We start from the raw sequence: 18330 nt of genomic DNA, 5'->3' as shown, positions 1-18330 counted from the left end.
CCAAGGATAAATAAAATAAAAAATGACATTAGTAAGGTAAAAAGACAATATTAAAAATAGGTAAAAAAGACAATATTAAAAATAATCAACATATACGATTTGAAATGTGTTTATGAGTTCAGAAGCCTGATGGCCTGATGGTAGAAACTGTTCTTAAATCTGGTGGTACGCGCAGCCATACTCCTGTATCGTCTGCCTGACGGTAACAAGGAGAAGGTAACAAGGCTGTGGTCCTTGATGCTGCGTGCCTTCCGCAGGCACCGCCGGCAGAAAATGTCCTGAATGGCCGGGAGACAGTTGCCAGTGATGTGCTGTGCCGTCTTCACCACTCTCTGGAGTGATTTGTGGCTGTGGGCCGAACAGTTTCCTGCAGCCCGTCAGCAGACTCTCGATGGTGCATCTGTAGAAGTTTGTGAGGATGCTGGCGTTCATGCCAAACTTCCTCAGTCTTCTCAGGAAAAAGAGCCGCTGGTGGGCCTTCTTTGTTATTGTGTCCGTGTGCAGTGTCCAGGCAAGGTCCTCAGTGATGTGCACACCGAGGAACTTAAAGCTGCTGACCCTTTCAACCTCGGCATCACCGATGTGGATGGGGAGGTGTCCACTCCCCCGCTGTCTCCTGTAGTCCACGATCATCTCTTTAGTTTTGCTGACATTGAGAGAGAGGTTATTTTCCTGGCACCAGCTGTTTAGTGCCTTTAATTCCTCTTTGTAGGCCGTCTCATTGTTGTCTGTGATGAGGCCCAAATGGTCGTGTCGTCAGCAAACTTTAGGATGCTGTTTGAGCGGTGCTTAGCAGTACAGTCGTGCGCGAACAGGGAGTACAGGAGAGGACTGAGCACACAGCCCTGTGGTGTGCCTGTGTTGGGGATCAGTGAGGAAGAGGTGTGGCTGCCAATTCTCTCCACCTGGGGCCTGCCCATCAGGAAATCGAATATCCATCTGCAGATGGAGGTCTCCAGTCCAAGATCAAGGAGCTTGGGGACGGGTTTTGAGGGAATAATAGTGTTGAATGCCGAGCTGTAGTCAATAAAGAGCATTCTCACATATGTATTTCCTTTGTCCTACTTTGTTCTACTTCGTTACCAAAGTTATGGTGGTCCACAGTGACTACGCCTTGAGCTATTAAATCCTTAAACTCTGGAAATTCTCACTCTCACCTTGCCTCTGGTGTTCCTCTTTTTTTCTGGTTTGGTCAAATGCATGAATGATATCTGGAGCTGAGTGCTATAGACAAAATCTAAACTGAATACCTGTCCATTGGCTAACTGCTGTTTGTTATCATCACTTACAACACCTTCCCCCTTTTTCCTGATGAATACAAGTAGATTTGGTTAACAAATTAAGAAATGTCCCCTCAGTCAATCTTTAAATTGGATTGGAAATTACAATTTCAGGTGCCGGAAATCTGATATAAAAACAGAGAATGCTGGAAATACTATTCAGGTTGGGGGGGGGGGGGGGGGGGGAACAGGTTATTGTTTTGGGGCAATGTTTCATCAGAACAAAAGAATCATAGATCTAAAATCTGAACAATAACTCACTCCACAGATGCTGTCTTATTTGAATACTTACTACATTTACTAATTTAAAATGGATCTCTACTGTTGGGATAAATTGGTTAGAGTCCAAATATAGATTGGAGAGGAAGGGGGATGTCAAGACTTAGACAGCTATTTCCAGTTGGAGCAGTAGGACATGTCAACATATATTTCTGATGGGACTTTTTGCACGTCACAGAAGTGCAAAAAAACTAGGCATAAACAGCAAAAAACGGCCTTCGGCCTAACCTGTCCATGTCAGCATAGAAACATAGAAAATAGTAAGATGCCCCATCCCATTTGCCTGTGGCTGGTCCGTATCCCTCTAAAACATTTCCTGCCCATGTATCTGTCCAATTTTCTTTTAAAACTGTTATTGTACTTGTCTTCCTCTGACAGCTTTTATTGTCGTATGTGCGAAGGGCAAACACACAATGAGATTCCCTTCTTACAAACCGTTCAGTAGAGTATTGTCATATTCCCCTGCAACTGCACGAGATGCAACACCTGTCCCTTTACCTCCCCCCTCAACTCCATCCAAGGACCCAAACAGTCTTTCCAGGTGAGACAAAGGTTCACCTGCACCTCCTCCAACCTCATCTATTGCATCCGCTGCTCTAGATGTCAACTTATTTACATCGGCGAAACCAAGCGCAGGCTCGGCGATCGCTTCGCTCAACACCTGTGCTTGGTCCGCATTGACCAAACTGATCTCCCGGTGGCCGAGCACTTCAACTCCCCCTCCCATTCCCAGTCTGACCTTTCTGTCATGGGCCTCCTCCAGTGCCATAGTGAGGCCCACCGGAAATTGGAGGAACAGCACCTCATATTTTGCCTGGGCAGCTTGCAGCCCAATGGTATGAACATCGACTTCTCCAACTTTAGATAGTTCCTCTGTCCCTCTCCTCCCCTCCTCCTTCCCAGATCTCCCTCTATCTTCCTGTCTCCACCTATATCCTTCCTTTGTCCCGCCCCCTGACATCAGTCTGAAGAAGGGTCTCGACCCGAAACGTCACCCATTCCTTCTCTCCCGAGATGCTGCCTGACCTGCTGAGTTACTCCAGCATTTTGTGAATAAATACCTTTGATTTGTACCAGCATCTGCAGTTATTTTCTTATACATATTGTCATACACAAGCACATCTCCAATTAGCAAATTGTACAGAAATAGTCTAATCTTGCGTGCAAGAGGTGCCGTGATTTGCTACCATTTTTCCAAGTCCAGTCTGCACTCCAGGTATTATAAGTGGTGTTTGATCCAGCAAGCCCCAGGCTACTACAGGCCTCCAGCCATCGCCTTCCCTTCGATGTACAGTTCGACCTGTGAACCGAAGTCCCTCTCAAGGCACATCCATGTTTGTTCCCGGGTAAGCCTGCTGTAGACGACCTTAAGAGCACGGTAGGCCAGATCCCAGTTTCCTCCTCTACTACCAGCCTTGCTCCTGGTCGTGTCTGCTGTCATCGTTGGCTCCATCTTCCTGGGGATCTGTGGTCTTCGGGGAATGAGCACAGGTCAGCTTGGTGGGCTCCCCCTTTTGAGCTACAGTTGGATTCTCCGAGCAGGGGCCGGCTCGGCAGCTCCCTCCTCTAGGTCACGGTCTGTCGGGTCTTCCGTTGGGCCGCGGGGGAACGTCTCGGCAGCTTCCCCCCCCATAGGCCGCGATGCTCTGCCATCCATGTGGTAAAGTTGCCCCTAAGGTTCCTATTAAATCTTTCCTTAAAAGATTTAAGGAAATCATAAATTTACCTTAAAAAATTAAGGTTAATTTAATTTTTACCTTGGTCCACAATCATCTCTTTAGTTTTGCTGACATTGAGAGAGATGTCAATGTCTCACACCTTAAATTTACGCCCTCTAATTCTTGATTCCCCATCTCAGGAAAATTCTAATTTTATCTATAATAATTTTATACACCTATAAGATCATCCCTCAGTCTCTTCTGCTCCAAGGAATGAACTCTGAATCTGCCCAGCCTCTTCCTGTATCTCTGGCTGTCAAGTCCTGGCAACATCATATGCAATCTTATCATGTGCAATATTTGTTTATTGCCACTTGCAGAAAACGTTGCTGTGCAAATGGGGCCCAGAGATCATGGAAGGAGGTCTTAACTAGGGTGTTGAGACTTACTTGTGTATTAGTTTAGTTTAGTATATTTTAGAGGTATAGCATGGAAAGAGGCCCTTCAGCCCAGTGAGTCCACACTGACCATCGATCACCTGTTCATGCAAGTTCTATGATATTTAACATCCACTCCCTTCACACTAAGGACAGTTTTACAGAGGCTAATAAACCTACAAACCTGCACGTCTATGGTATGTGGGAAGAAACTGGAGTATCTGGGGAAACCCTTGCGGTCAGAGGGATAACATGACAGCTCCCAAGGTCAGCATTGAATATGGGTCTGGCGCTGTGAGGTAGCATCTCTACCAGCTGCGCCATTGTGCAGCCGCATTTAAGGGACTTCACTCTAATTGGACAATGATTACAAGTCCAAAGTGATCAGTATTAATGTGCTCTCATCATCGCCTGCTGCTGATTTCCTCAACATACTCAATGTTTTCTGCCTAATGTGATCTCTCAATCACCTGACAGAGAGGAGGATGTTTAGCCCTGGCAGATTTTAAATTGCCTGCTCTAGTTTGGATATTGCTGCTATGGATAATTTGAACATCCTTTAGGTTTAGTTATTGCTGATTCCTGCATAGAATTATGTCAAAGAAACTTGCACGTATCACAGCTTTGAATGTAAGAGGGCATTAATTCAATTTTTGAAGATATCCAGAGGTACTTCGAGCAAAAATCGGGTCAGGCAGCATCTGTGGACGGAATGGACAGACAACATTTTGGATTGGGACCCTTCTTCAGATTAATGGAGTAGGGAGAGAAAGCAGGAAAAGGGAGGTGGAGTGTGGTAAAGCCTGGAAGCTGATAGTGAGAGGGGTTGAATGGCAGATGGGTGGCGATAGTGACAAAAGCTAGAGGTGAAAAGAAGATAAAAGTGTGTCACCTAAGGAAAGACGAAGAGGAATGAAATGTAAATGTAGGAAGGAACTGCAAACCCAAACGTAGACTGGGTGATCATTTCGCTGAACACCTTCGCTCAGTCCGCCTGGACTTACCTGATCTCCCAGTTGCCAAACACTTTAATTCCAATTCCCACACAGCTTTCTGTCCTAGGTCTCCTCCATTGTCAAAGTGAGGCCAATCGCAAATTGGAGGAACAGCATCTCATATTTCGCTTGGGTAGCTCACAACCTAGTGGTATGAGTATTGATTTCCTCTAACTTCAAGTAACCCCTGCACTCCCTCTCTCTCCACCCTTCCCCCACCCAAGTCGCACCAGCTCCCTGTTCTCACCAAGCATACACCTAACAATGGCCTGTTTCCTTTATCAGTGCTACTTTTTAGCATGTCATTCATTCGTTAGTTCTATTTCAATCTACATCACTGTCTATATCTCTTGTTTCCCTTTCCCCTGACTAGTCTGAAGAAGGGTCTTGACCCGAAACATCACCCATTCCTTCTCTCTAGAGATGCTGCCTGCCCCGCTGAGTTACTCCAGCATTTTGTGTTTATCTTCAGTTTAAACCAGCATCTGCAGTTCCCACAGAGATCAAAAGGATGTCAGATGAGTGAAATGCAAAGCCAGAGGGAGGGTTATAGATGGAAGGGAACAGGGGTGAAGGGAATGAGATAATTTTAACTCTTTTCGCATTCCCATACAGACCATTCTGTCCTTGGCCCCCTCCATTGCCACATGCAAACTGGAGGAACAGCACCTCGTATTCTGCTTAGCTAGCTTATAACCCAACGTTGAACATAGGAACATTGAATTTGCCCAGTTTACATGATAACCCCCAACTCCTTTTCTCTTTCAGGTGCCCCACCCCACTGCATGCACCAGTCACCCTGCTCCTTTCCCCTCCTACAGACACTCAGATCCTATCCCTCAAATCCCTCATTCCCTTTTTATCCATCCTTCAGCCTTCTTTATCCTCTCCTCTGTTACATAATCTGACACCCCTTTGTCTCCCTTTTCATCTCTAGCCTTTGTCACTTACTCCACCATCTGTCCATCACCCGTCTTCACCTGTATAAACCTACCACTTGCTAGGTGCTGCCCACTCCCACCTCTCTTTTGCAACTTTCCTACTACTCCATCAGCTTGAGAAGGGTCCTGACCTGCAACATTGTGTATCCATTCCCTCCACAGACGCTACCTGACCCAGGTTCAGTGCCTTTGTAATTGAATAGGGAGCTCGTGCAGGAATTTTTGAGTTTTGGTGAGACATAAGTGCCCTCCATTATGGTTTTTTGATGAATCTGTGTGTATGTGTCGATAGCTTTTTGTTTTAGATATGTGTTTTGGGTGGTTATTGAGTGGCTTGTGTCCCTTAATATGTCCATGCCTAGGTTGGGGCTTTCAGGTGATTTTAATGCACTTTGAACTGCAGTGTCTCTGGACCATCTGAGCTTGCTGATAGTTGTTGCCTGTTTCTGTGCAACAACATTTATATTGTACCTATTGTCTAACCCTTACTTTTACTTTGGTTCTTTGTGAGATGGAGGACTAGTGTTTGTTTCTTGACTTCAATGGTCCCGTGAATGCACAATGGGCATTTATTTAAACTATTTATGAATTGGAGCCATCGTGGAGGTGGGCATCCTCGATCTACAGTCTTGACGTCTGCTGGCAACTTGCTTTAATGCAGCCTGTCACATTTCCCTTGTCACAGGTCCGACAGGTGCATTACAGGCTGTCTTATTCATTAGTGGTTCATTGTGTGCTGTATCACCTTCTCTGCAACTGGAACAAACTATAATGCCACATGAATGAAGTGGAATGTTTGAACGGACGCTGACAAAATGGCAGGCATGGAAGTGGAGAGCTTTTTGACAATAGCTCTGATGAAAATTATACTGAAATAATATTTTGTCCTGGTTCTTGGAGCTTGCAGTAAACTGTTCCAACTGGTAGAAGAGACCATCCATGACAGAAAATTTATATTACAACTTGGAATTAATTGGACGTGACTGTGTTGTGGCATCGTAACCCAGCCTCCTGATGTTAACACATCAATTGAGGAGTACGAAGGTATAGGCAACCACCTTTATGTAAATTGTCAGCATGTTTTAAGAGTCCAGAGTCAAAAGTGTTAAATTTTCAAATGCACAGGGACCAGAACAATGAAATAATAATCTCTCTATTTTAGTCGCACCATGTAACTGCCAGTGCCCAGATTTAAAAAAAAATGATGATAATTTAATGAATGATAATTTAATGTCTCATCATTTACTATATGGAGAAAGTTATTCAGCTCAAATGCCCTTTTTAAACAGTGGCCATTATATTTCTCTCACCTATACAATCCATCTGTTGCGAAGTGCTGTTCAGTGCAACAGAATTTGGGGGGGCTTCATTTAGACAGCATTGGACTACAGAATGCGCATGATGACACCCAAAACTGCAGACGCTGGAATCATCATCAAAATGCAGGAGGAACTCGGTAGATCAGAGAGCATCTGTGGTGGGAATGGACAGTTGACTTTTTGGGTCAGGGCCCTTCTTCAGACTGATCGGAGAAAGGAGGCGAAAGCTGGAAAAGAGAGGTGGGGATGGGGCAAAGCCTGGCAAGTGATATGTGGGTACAGATGAGGAGATGGGAAGGCTATTGGCAGATGGGTGGGGTAAGCGACAAAGGGTAGAGGTGAAAGGAAGACAGGGGAAAAACGTGGGGAGTAAAAGGAAAGTGGGGATTCTGGGATGGAAGTTGAGTGCAGTAAGGCAGAGTAATGAGTAGAGTGACTGCACGGTGGGAAACGGTGGGAGGAATGTGCAGGTGGGAGGATGGAGGGAAGGGCTGTGAAAGAGAGCTGGGTATTACTTTGTGTCAGAAAGACTAGAGGGTGAACCCAAGATTTGGTGAACCAGGATTCATGTGAATTAGAGGGCGGGTGCATGTTAATGGTCAAGTTGATGGAATCAACAAGTTCTGCAGAGATGCTCGAGGCAGCCCAATGCAGTTGTCGATGTAGCAGAGAAAGAGTTGGGGAATGGGGCTGGGATATGCTGTGAACACGCAGTGATCAGCGTAACCAACAAAAAGACAGACGTGTCATGAAAAAAGTGAGAGGAGTCAAAAGAGAAGTTGTTTTGGATGAACACCAGGCAGAGGGATGTGTTAGTTGAGAGGAGCTGATTGGAACAAAGGAAGAGGAGATGGCCTTGAGGTCTTCGAGGTGTAAAGGGGCAGGACCTGAGAGAAACAATGTGTCTGCCTGGGCAATCCTGTTTTGGATTTTGGGGAAGGGATAGGGAAAGGGAGGATGTTATTAAAGTGGAGAAGATGCAGAGATATTTATGCGGATGTGTCCAGGACTCAACTGCTTCAGCTACAGGGAGAGGTTGGATGGACTTGGATTTTATTTCTTCAAACAAAGGAGACAGAGCGGTGACCTTGCAGAGGTGTATAACATCATGAGGGGAATAGATAGGAATAATGTACAGTCTTTTTCCCCAGAGTAGCAGAATCAAGAACGGAAGGACATCGTTTTAAGGTGGGAGGGGGAAGATTTAGTACGAATGCAGAAACGAAGAACAGTAGATGCTGGTTAATACACAAAAGGACACAAAGTGCTGGAATAACTGAGCAGATGAAGCAGCATCTCTGGAGAACGTGGATAGGTGACTTTATGGGTGGAGACCCTTCCTCAGACTGATAGTAGGGGGAGAGAAAAAAAACTGGAGATGGGGAGAGGCAGGCCAAAGCATGGCAGGTAATAGAGACACTGACGAGGGGGATTTTTTGACATGCAGATGGTTGGAACAGAGGCCAGAGGTAAGAATAGGAGGTGAGACACAGGTTTGAAGAGATGCGAATTGTGAAGCCAGGGGGAGGAATGGCAGTGGTGTGGGGGGGGGAAGATGGGAGTCCAGGCAGGGCACAGGGGAGGGAGATAGCGGAGGGGGTGAGAGGTTAGTTAGAGGTTAGCTAAAATTGGAGAATTCATTGTTCATGCTGTTGGGTTGCAAGCTACCCAAGCTGAATATGAGGTGCTGTTCATCCAGTTTGCGTGGATTCTCATTCTGGGAATGGTAGTTAAAATAGTTAGCAACGGAACCTCGGTGTCACCTGGAAGGACTTGTGGGGTCCCTGGATGGAGGTGTACAGTGTGAAAACAGGCCCTTCGGCCCAACTTACCCACGCTGACCAACATGCCCCGTCTAAATTATTCTCACCTGCCTGTTTTTGGCCCATATCTCTCTAAACCTTCCCTTTCCGTGGACTTCTCGAAAAGTTTCTTAAACGTTGCGATAGTACCTGCCTCAACTATGACCTCCGGCAGCTTGTTCCATACACTCACACCCCTATTGTGTGTAAAAAAGAAAGTGGGTTCCTATTAAATCTCCACCCCCCCCCCCAAAAAAAAATCAACGTCCACTGGTTCTCGATTCCCCTATTCTGGGCAAAAGATTCTGAACATTTACCTGATCAATTCCTCTCATGGTTTTGTACAGCTCTGTAAGATCACCCCTCATCCTCCTGCGCTACAAGGAAGAAAGCCCTAGCCTGTTCAACCTCTCCCAAAAGCTCAGTCACTCAAGCCCTGGCAACATTCTGGTATATCTTCACTGAACCGTTTCAAACTTGATAATATCTTTCCTATAACATGGTGACCAAAACTGAACACTAGACTCCAAATGTAACCTCACCAACATCTACTATAACTGTAACATGACCACCCAACTTCTATATTCAATACTCTGACTGATGAGGCCAATGTGCCGAAAGCCTTCTTGACCACCCTGTCCACCCTCAGGGAAACATGCATCTGCACTCCTAGTTCCCTCTTCTCTAAAACACTCCACAGAGCCCTACCATTCACTATATAGGTCCTGCCTATGTTAGACTTCCCAAAACGCAACACCTCACATTTCTCTGTATTAAATTCCATCAACCATTCCTCAGCCCATCTGGCCAATTGATCAAGATCCTGCTGTAATTTTTCACAACCATCTTCACTAACTGCAAAACCGCCCACTTTTATATCATCTGCAAACTTGTTCATCTTGCCATGTATGTTCTCATCCAAATAATTGATAAAGATGACAAACAGTAACGGGCCCAGCATCAAACCCTGAGGCACACCACTACTCACAGGCCTCCAGTCCGAGATGCAACCTTCCACCATCACCCTCTGCTTCCTTCCATAAAGCCAATTTTCAATCCATTCATCTATCTCACCTTGGATCTCATGCAATCTAACCTTCCAGTACAGCTTGCCATACGGAACCTTGTTGAATGCTTTGCTGAAGTCCATATTGTACAACATCTACAGCTCTGCCCTCATCAACCTTTATGGTCATGTCTTCAAAAAACTAAAATCAAATTTGTGAGACACGACCTCCCACGTACAAAACCATGCTGACTCTCCCTAGTCTGTCTAAATGCCTGTATATCCTATCCCTCAGAATACTCTTTAGTAACTTTCCAAATACAGATGTTAAGCACACTGACCTATAGTTCCTAGCATTTGCCCTGCAGTCCTTGAATAGAGGCACAATATTTGCCACCCTCCAGTCTTCCGGCACCTCCCCTGCATTAAAAGCCGACTCGTAAATTTCAATCAGGGTTCTGGTAATTTCCTCCCTAGTTTCCCACAATGTCCTTGGATATATCTGAGCAGGCCCTGGAGATTTGTCTACCTTCAAACACAATAGTCCCTTCAGCACCTCTTCAACCGTAACACTGACTGCTCTCAAGGCACTTCCATTGACTGCCCCAAGTTCCTCCGTCCTGTCTTTCTCCTCGATAAATACGGGGAGAAATACTCATTGAGGACCTTGCACATCCTTTGACCATGACCGCTGTGATTACTGGGGGGGCCCACTCCAGTTACCCTTTTCTCCCTTATGTATTTATAAAACCTCTTGGGATTGATCCTTAATGCTATCTGCCAGAGTATCTCCTGCACCAACCCCTCAACCACACATTCATCTCCCCTATTTTTCTGTTCTTACCCTCACTGGCACGAGGTACTGGAAGCAAACCAGAGATAACTGTCGTGGAGGTCCTGCCTTTCATCCTTTTACCTAATTCCCTATACTAATGTTGCAGAAACTTTAGTGTCATCTGCAAACTTGCTAATCATGCCATGTGCGTTCTCATCCAAATCATTGATATAGATAACAAACAGCAATGGGCCCAGCACCGAACCCTGAGGCACACCTGTAGATACAGGTCTCCAGTCCGAAAAGCATCCACCTTCACTCTCTGCTTCCTTCCATGAAGCCATTTTTCTATCTATTCAGCTATCGCTCCTTGAATTCCTTGCGATCTAACCTTCTGGAGCAGCCTCCCAGTGCCGTTGCAGGAGATGTTACACTGGGGAGGTGGTGGTTTGCGTGGGAAGGGATGAGTAAACTGAGTTGCTGCAGAGGGAGCGATCTGTGTGGAAGGCGGAAAGGGTGCACCTTACGTGCCGGTGTGGCATAGGCAGGTCCATCCACTAGAACCAAAATCCGTTATAAAGGAGTCCGTTAAAATGATGCTTTACTGTATTTTGCTTTTGCGAATGTTGCTGAACAATTTTGAGATACTATGAGGTATCAGTTTGCAACTTGAAAATTGAACATAATTCCATCCTCATTTTGAACAACCATGTTGAATGGGGTTATTAAAGGCGTTCTTTCGAAGAGTTTCCTTCCATTATAAGGATTGCAGTGGCGATGTTCATGGGTGATTGCACGATTGGGTGGTTGCATAATGTTCTGTTCCATTCATAACTTCACAGTCCATGCCTGAATATCCAAAACCTAGCCGTTCATATATGGCGTGAGAAGTACAAAGTAATAATGCCACAATAGTGCCAAGTAATGGTCATCTCCAACAAGAGAAGCGATCCATCCTCCCTTGAGGTTCAGTGTTATATTTAATGAGCAAAAATTTGGCAAATGGAGTTTAATGTAGGGAAGTGTAAGGTCATGCACATGGGTGAGCGGAATTACAAGACAGATTATTATCTAAATGAAGAGAGACCGCAAATCAGTGAGGTTCAGAGAGATCTACGTGTACTCGTGCCTGAATTGCCAAAAGTCACCACCTCTGCTCCCGACTCGCTGCTTCCCCAGGGCCACGGACGCTGCTGCCACCCACCTGCACTTTTACTCCAGCCCCCCCCCCCCCCCCCATGGGTCCACTAACACCTGGCTCTCCAATGCCCACCAGCAGGCCAGAGCCGTCGCCTCACCTTAGCTCCAGGCTCAGCACCAGGCCCACAGCCTCCACACTGCACACTCCCACACATAGGGTCTGACTCTCCTATGTCCCTCTGCTCCCCCCCCCTCCCTCCCCCTACAGAGGAACCTCCGTAATGATTCCTCTGGATCTTTCCCTTCCCCCTCTTTTAACCAGGTTACCGCAACTACTCCCACCCATACTCTAATCTTCACTCGCCTATCTTCTCGGAACACCCATCATCCCCACACCAGACCTCGCCTCAAACTCTGTCCTGCCCCCCTCTGACCTCAACCTGCACCCTAGTCGTGTCTTCACCATGCCCCCTAACATCCCTCTTTCCGATACGGATAAGTCTGTCCTCAACAGAGACCTCACCTTTGTTCCCTTCCGCCCTCAATGAGTTCCAGATACGCCACGATGCAGAGGTTTTCTTCCATCGCATCCGTGCCTTTTTCATTGGAAAGGAGTCCTCGCCATCCAGTGATGACGCCTTCTCCCGACTCCACCGGTCCCCCGCTTGCACTCCCCCGGAGGGCCTTCTATTTTATTTCTATTTAGACCATTTTATTTCTAACTGCCTGTTATAAGAGAAATTTCCCGAACAGTCTGTGACCCATAGTGCTGTGGTCATAGCGCTATGTTTAAAGCCCATAGCGCTGTAGCTCTTTGTTTAAATTCCCACACGCTAAGCCAACAGCGCTCTGTTTAAACCTGTGCTTGCCAAACCGGCGGGGCCGTGTGTATTATGCGCCAAGTCTGTAGCGCTGTGTGTATTGCCTTACGCGCCAGTCAGCGGCTGATATCGCTTTGTTCCCGGGGGGGGGGGGGGGGGGGGGGGTGGGGGTTGCTGGAATGTAGTCTGGTGCGGGCCCGTGACGTCACCTTGTCCTGTATTTGGGAGTGAGGAAGTTGGCAACCCTATCTCTACCCCAGGCAACATCCTCATGAATCTCTACTGCTGTCTTGTAGTGTGGTGACCTGAACAGTACAAAGTACTCTTGCTGTGGTTGAACAGAACATAGGAAGAATTGGAATACTTCATTGTCACATGTGACTAGGCACAGTGAGATTCTTTGCTTGCATACCCACTGTATACAAATAGCAGCCAACTACGGCACTGACAAAGTTACAAAGCACGCCGGCTCCCCCTTTTGTCCCCCACCCACCCCCAGAACAGTACAGCATGGGAACAGGCCCTTCGGCCCACAGTGTGCATGATGCCAAGTTAAATTGGTCTCATCTGCCTGTACATGATCCATTTTATTCTATTCCTTGCACTTCCATGTGCCTTTCTAAAATCTTCTTAAACGGCAATATCATGTATGCCTCCATCATCACCCCTGGCAATATGTTCCAAGCCCCCATCACTCTCTGTAAACAAAAATCTTGCCCCTCTCACCTTATAGCTATGCTTCTAGTGTTGAACACTTCCACCATGGGGAAAAAAGGTTCTGACTGTCTACTCTATCTATTCCTCACATAATTTTATATACGACTATCAAGTCTCCCCTCAACCTCTGACATTCCAGAGAAAACAATCCAAGTTTATCGAACCATTCCTTATAGCTGAAACCCTCTAATCCAGGCAGGTTTTTGGTACATCCACTGTACCCTCTCCAAAGCCTCCACATCCTTCCTTGTAAGGGGGCGACCAGAACTGCACGCTGTTCTCCAAATGCAGTCTCATCAGTCTTACAAAGCTACATCATGACTTCCTGACTCTTATACTCAAAGTTCTTATCAAAGAAGGCAAAAACAAACCATACACCATCATTACCACCGTTTGTACTTGTGCTTCCACATTCAGTGAGCTATGAACATGGACTACAAGATCCTTCTGCACAACAATGCTGTTAAGGGTCTTCCCTTATATTCAACCTCTCAGTGCAACACCTCACACTTGCTCGGATTAAACTCCATCTGCCATTTCTTGGCCCATTTCTGCAGCTGATATGTATCTTCTGAATGCCTTTCTCATTGTCTGCACCTCATCCAATTTTAGGTATTGTCTGCAGACATACTAATCCATCTACATTTACATGTCATTTATATGTATCACAACCAGCAGCGGTCCCAGCACAGATCCCGATGGAACTCTGAATATCTTTCTTCCACCACAAATATGAATAAACCAATTCTGGATCCATATATCACTGTGAATGTTTGCTAATGTTCTGTATAGTTGTCCAATAACTTTCCTATTCTTATATGCCTGCTCTACCCAGCGTAATAAAAGCCCGGAACCACCACTCTGACATTATCTCTTCAGTTTAAGAATTTACAATGAGATTTGGCATTAAGCAAAAACTACAAATTCACGGAATAAGTCAATGGCATTTATCTTCAAAGGCCATATACACCAAGCATTTAGCTTATTTTCTGGATTAATCTTATATCCAAGATACAATTTATGTCTACAAACCGGTCAGAATTTCAGCTTTGAACACGGACTCAAACTTTTTTTTCAAAAGGTAGACAGCAATGGTGCATGTCTGAAGTCAGACTCAAGTTCAACTAATTCTAAATGGAATATAAAAAAACATGTCAATGTTGCACGCTTCCGAATGACTCAGCCAACCAGATCAACATTAGACATCAATCAACAAGTGAGTGATGCTGCTTAACTACCGCACCTTATTATGATATTTTAAAGTAACTGTTTTGTCAATGTACTCTACAGTTCCACAAACTTGTAATTCAACTAAAGCAAAAGACTGGAGAAGCTCAGCGAGTCTCTCAACATCTGTGGAGGAAATGGACAGATCCCTCCACAGATTATGCCTAATCCACTGTTCCTCATTCCATTTATTTTTTGCTCAAGATTCCAGCATCTGCAGTTTTGGGTCTCCATCTGCAGCATCTCCATTCAACTAAAGGAAGGCATGGTAGAGTTGCTGCCTCACTAGAGACCTAGTTTCCATCCTGACTACAGATGCTGTCTGTATGGAGTTTGTACGTGCACCCTGTGACCACATGGGTTTTCTCTGCTTTTTTCCCCACACTCCAAAGACATACAGGTTTGTAGGTTAATTGGCTTCGGCAAGTTGTAAAATTGACCCTACTGTGTGTGGGTTATAATGTGATTGCTATTCGGCGCGGACTCGGTGGACCGAAGGGCCTGTTTCTGCACTATATCTCTAAGGAAAAGTAAAGCATGTGGAAGCACAAGGAGCTCCAGATGCCTTGAGTAAAACACAGTGCTGGAGTAACTCAGCGGATCAGGTCGTGTCTGTAGAGGGAATAGACAGGTGATATTTTGGGTTTGGATCCTCCAGACTGATTGAAGGATTTGGCAAGTGTTTGGATGCCTTTATCAACCACCTCATCTTCCTTGCTTTGCCTTTTAAAGGTTCTTGGGCACGTACACCAAGTTCCCTCTGGTCTTCTCCCTACTTGGGCAGGGAGTTTGAGGATTTAGATTTTGTGACCATGAAAGATGGTCAGGTTAATGTGAAGGTTAGGATAGTGTGTGACATGAACCTTTTGGTAGTGGTATTTCCATGTACTCGATGCCTTTGTCCTCCTTGGTGCTGGAGGTCACGGGTTTATCTGGTCTGGAGTAGCCTTGATGACTGAAGAGGACTTTTTCTCTAGCACGTGTGTAGGGCCCAGCTATCAGTGAAGATCGAGATAGGGTTGCCAACTATCTCACTCCCAAATACAGGACACGGTGACGTCACCGCCCCGCGCCCCACGTGACCTCACCCAGCCAGTGGCAACGAGCTCCCACTACACCAATGGCGGCCAACCAGGCCGGGAGGTGGATTGCTGTGTAACCTCCGTTAGGCGGCGCCCGGGCCTCTGGATCTACACTGTCCGGAGCTAAAATGTCAGAAATCTAGAGTATCGGGACCTAAACTGTCGGGACCTACAGCGTCAGGGCCACCAGTGTGGGGCCTACAGCGTCCGGGTCTACAGCGCCCCCCGGGCCTATTACGGGACAAGGGCAGTCCTGTACAGGACAAACCAATTTAGCCCAAAATACGGGATGTCCCGACTAATACGGGACAGTTGGCAATGCTTGATCGGGATATTCTTTGACCCTTCTCCAAATTGTTTAATTGTCAACAATTACTCATGACTAGATGTTGTCGTTCTGCAGAGCATTGATCCACTGGTTGTTATATAGCTTCGTTCTGTCTATTGCACAGAACTAGAGTACTGCTCTTGTTGTTTTGCACCTGAGAATTTCAGTACCGAGACCTCGATCATCTACCTGAAGGCACTGGAAGAATTCCACCAATTCTGTCTTGCAAAATCCTTCATTCATTGAAAAGATCAGTGAACCAATCTTTCTGCAGGCCCCACAAAATTAACCTACAAAACCTGCATGTCTTTGGAGTGTGGAAATGTGAACCTGGAGCACCTGAAGAAAACCCACGCGGTCATAGGGAGAACGTACAAACTCCATACAGACAGCACCCGTGGTCAGGATCGAACCCGGGTCTCTGGTGCTGTCAGGCAGCAACTCTACCGTTGTGCCACTGCGCCATCTCACCAAATGGATGCCTAGTTTTTGAACTGCCAGATCCGTTCTGAGAAGATCCCATTTAACATATTTGTCATGCTTGTATGACACGATAGAGAGAGAGAGTGTGATTGTCAGGCTAATCTGTGGAGTACCATGCCCAATTTAAAGACCGGAGATTTGTGTGGAGATCTTTGCAAGTTTGATCTAGGAGCAAACTAAATAGTCTATTTCTATGTCGTTGTTCCACATTTCTGTGTCGTTGTTCTACATTTCTATGTCGTTGTTCTCACTCCCTTAACTACTCACGTTCATTAGTTGACCAGATAATCTTGTTTATTGCTTATCTCCACGGTCACCTCAGTTTTACCCTATCAGAAACATCTCCATTCCCCACCCTCCCTGCAGCTTTAAGGGCCTGTCCCACTTTAGGCGATTTTAAGACGACTGCCGGTGACTAGGCTGTCGCCGACAGTTCGCCGAGGTGTCGCGGGCACGATCGTGAGGAATCTTCCAAGAATCGTAGTGGATCTCAGCGTGTCGCTGAGAAATCAACCGGTATGAAATCTCTCGGCGACAGCTGGCTTGTCGCCAGGTATCGTTGCTTATTGCGGGCGCTGTCGCATGCTGTCCCCAGGTTTGCTAAGTTCTCTTAGTTGCATTTAGAAGCACATTATATTAAAATAAGTAAAGTCATTTCAAAATACCATAAAATGCTTGTGTTTAACCAATTTATTTACCGTCAGGACATTTGACAGGTAGATTGGAGGCGACAGTTTGACGGTCAGGTAAGCGTGGGAATTTTCGCGATGTTTATGGCCATCAGCCATTACATTTAAAGTGGGCTCCCAACCCAGATATGCAACCCAGAAACCAGATATGCATCTCCCGTAAATTTTCAAATGCCCACACACTTTTCACAAAAATCCACTTAACCACTTTTTAAATTTTTTTTTTTTAATACAGCTATTAGTAAACTGGAAGTAAATCCAGTTTATGCCTTGTTACAGTGAAGCTTGGTTTTTAAGTAACCCATACAAGTGGTAATAGAGACAGAGACAGAATACAAAACTCTCAAGTACTTACCGACTTATCAGTGATTTCAGCGAAAATTAGGACGCCGGAGAAGCATTGACAGCGTGGGAATTTCGTGATGTTTCCGAAGACGGTGTAATCTCGCCCTGACTCGGCATTGTTGTGGTCATTGTCGTCGGGTAAAAGAAAAGTTCGGCGATCTGCTACGACTTTGACAGTCGCCGGCAGTCGCCTTAAAATCGCCTTAAAATCGCCTAAAGTGGGAAAGGCCCTTAACAAACCTCCTTCGTCTCCTTCCCAGTTCCGATGTTAACTCTATTTAGCTTTTCACAGATGCAGCCTAACCTGCTGAGCATTTTCAGCATTTTCTGTTTTAATTTAAAAATTCCAGCATCTGCAATATTTATGATTTTAATGGTGGCTGAATTTCCAGAGTAATCCAAAATAACTTGGAAATGATTGTTGTAAATCACTCTGACAGGTAAATTCAAAGGCAATTAACTATGAGCAATACATACTGGTCTTGTCAGTGATATATAGATCCCTGAAATAATTTCATTCTCTGCAGTGTTCTTTCGCCTGAGCTTTCAAGGCATTTTCTATAAATTAGGAAAGTCTTAGTTTGATTTGGCAGCCATCATAGAATCACAGAGTGACACAGTGTGGACATAGGCCCTTTTGCCCAACATGTCCCAGCTACACTAGTCCCACCTGCCCGCATTTGGTCCATATCCCTCCAAACCTGTCCTAACCAGGAGTGCTACTTTGGGGCATTGCATTTGTCTTCACGTGTTTTGGAGAATTAGGGGTCACTTAGATGCCATTTTATCATCTCTCTTCCCTTGAGCAATTGTAGGAGGGAGGGCAACGAGGAAGCTCCAGGTAGCTCAAATGAAGAACGTCTGCCGAGGATCAGTTGACTGGGGTAAAGTGAAGTCATTGCATTGTTGCAAGAAGTAAACTGTTTCTCCCGAATAGTTGTTCTTTCCCTTAAAAATGTGGCATGTGAAATATATTTCGGACACAGAACATGCAGATCATCCAAAA

At 45.6% G+C, this 18330-nt stretch overlaps 1 protein-coding gene across 6 annotated transcripts in view; it reads left to right on the top strand.

Annotated features, from left to right (window-relative positions):
- banp (BTG3 associated nuclear protein) overlaps positions 1-18330 on the top strand; it is a 127147-nt gene that overhangs the window by 3743 nt on the left and 105074 nt on the right. The window contains exon 2 of one of the 6 annotated variants that reach the window (XM_078400874.1): positions 14252-14386. The exons of the other annotated variants lie outside the window; for them this stretch is intronic. The gene's annotated coding sequence lies outside the window, so the exon portion shown is untranslated. The remainder of the gene's footprint in view (positions 1-14251; positions 14387-18330) is intronic. 6 annotated transcript variants of the gene reach the window in all.

This window comes from Rhinoraja longicauda, chromosome 6 (genome assembly GCF_053455715.1).
Source record: "Rhinoraja longicauda isolate Sanriku21f chromosome 6, sRhiLon1.1, whole genome shotgun sequence".
In the NCBI taxonomy this organism is placed as follows: domain Eukaryota; kingdom Metazoa; phylum Chordata; class Chondrichthyes; order Rajiformes; family Arhynchobatidae; genus Rhinoraja; species Rhinoraja longicauda.
This window is presented reverse-complemented; position numbering and strand designations above follow the sequence as displayed.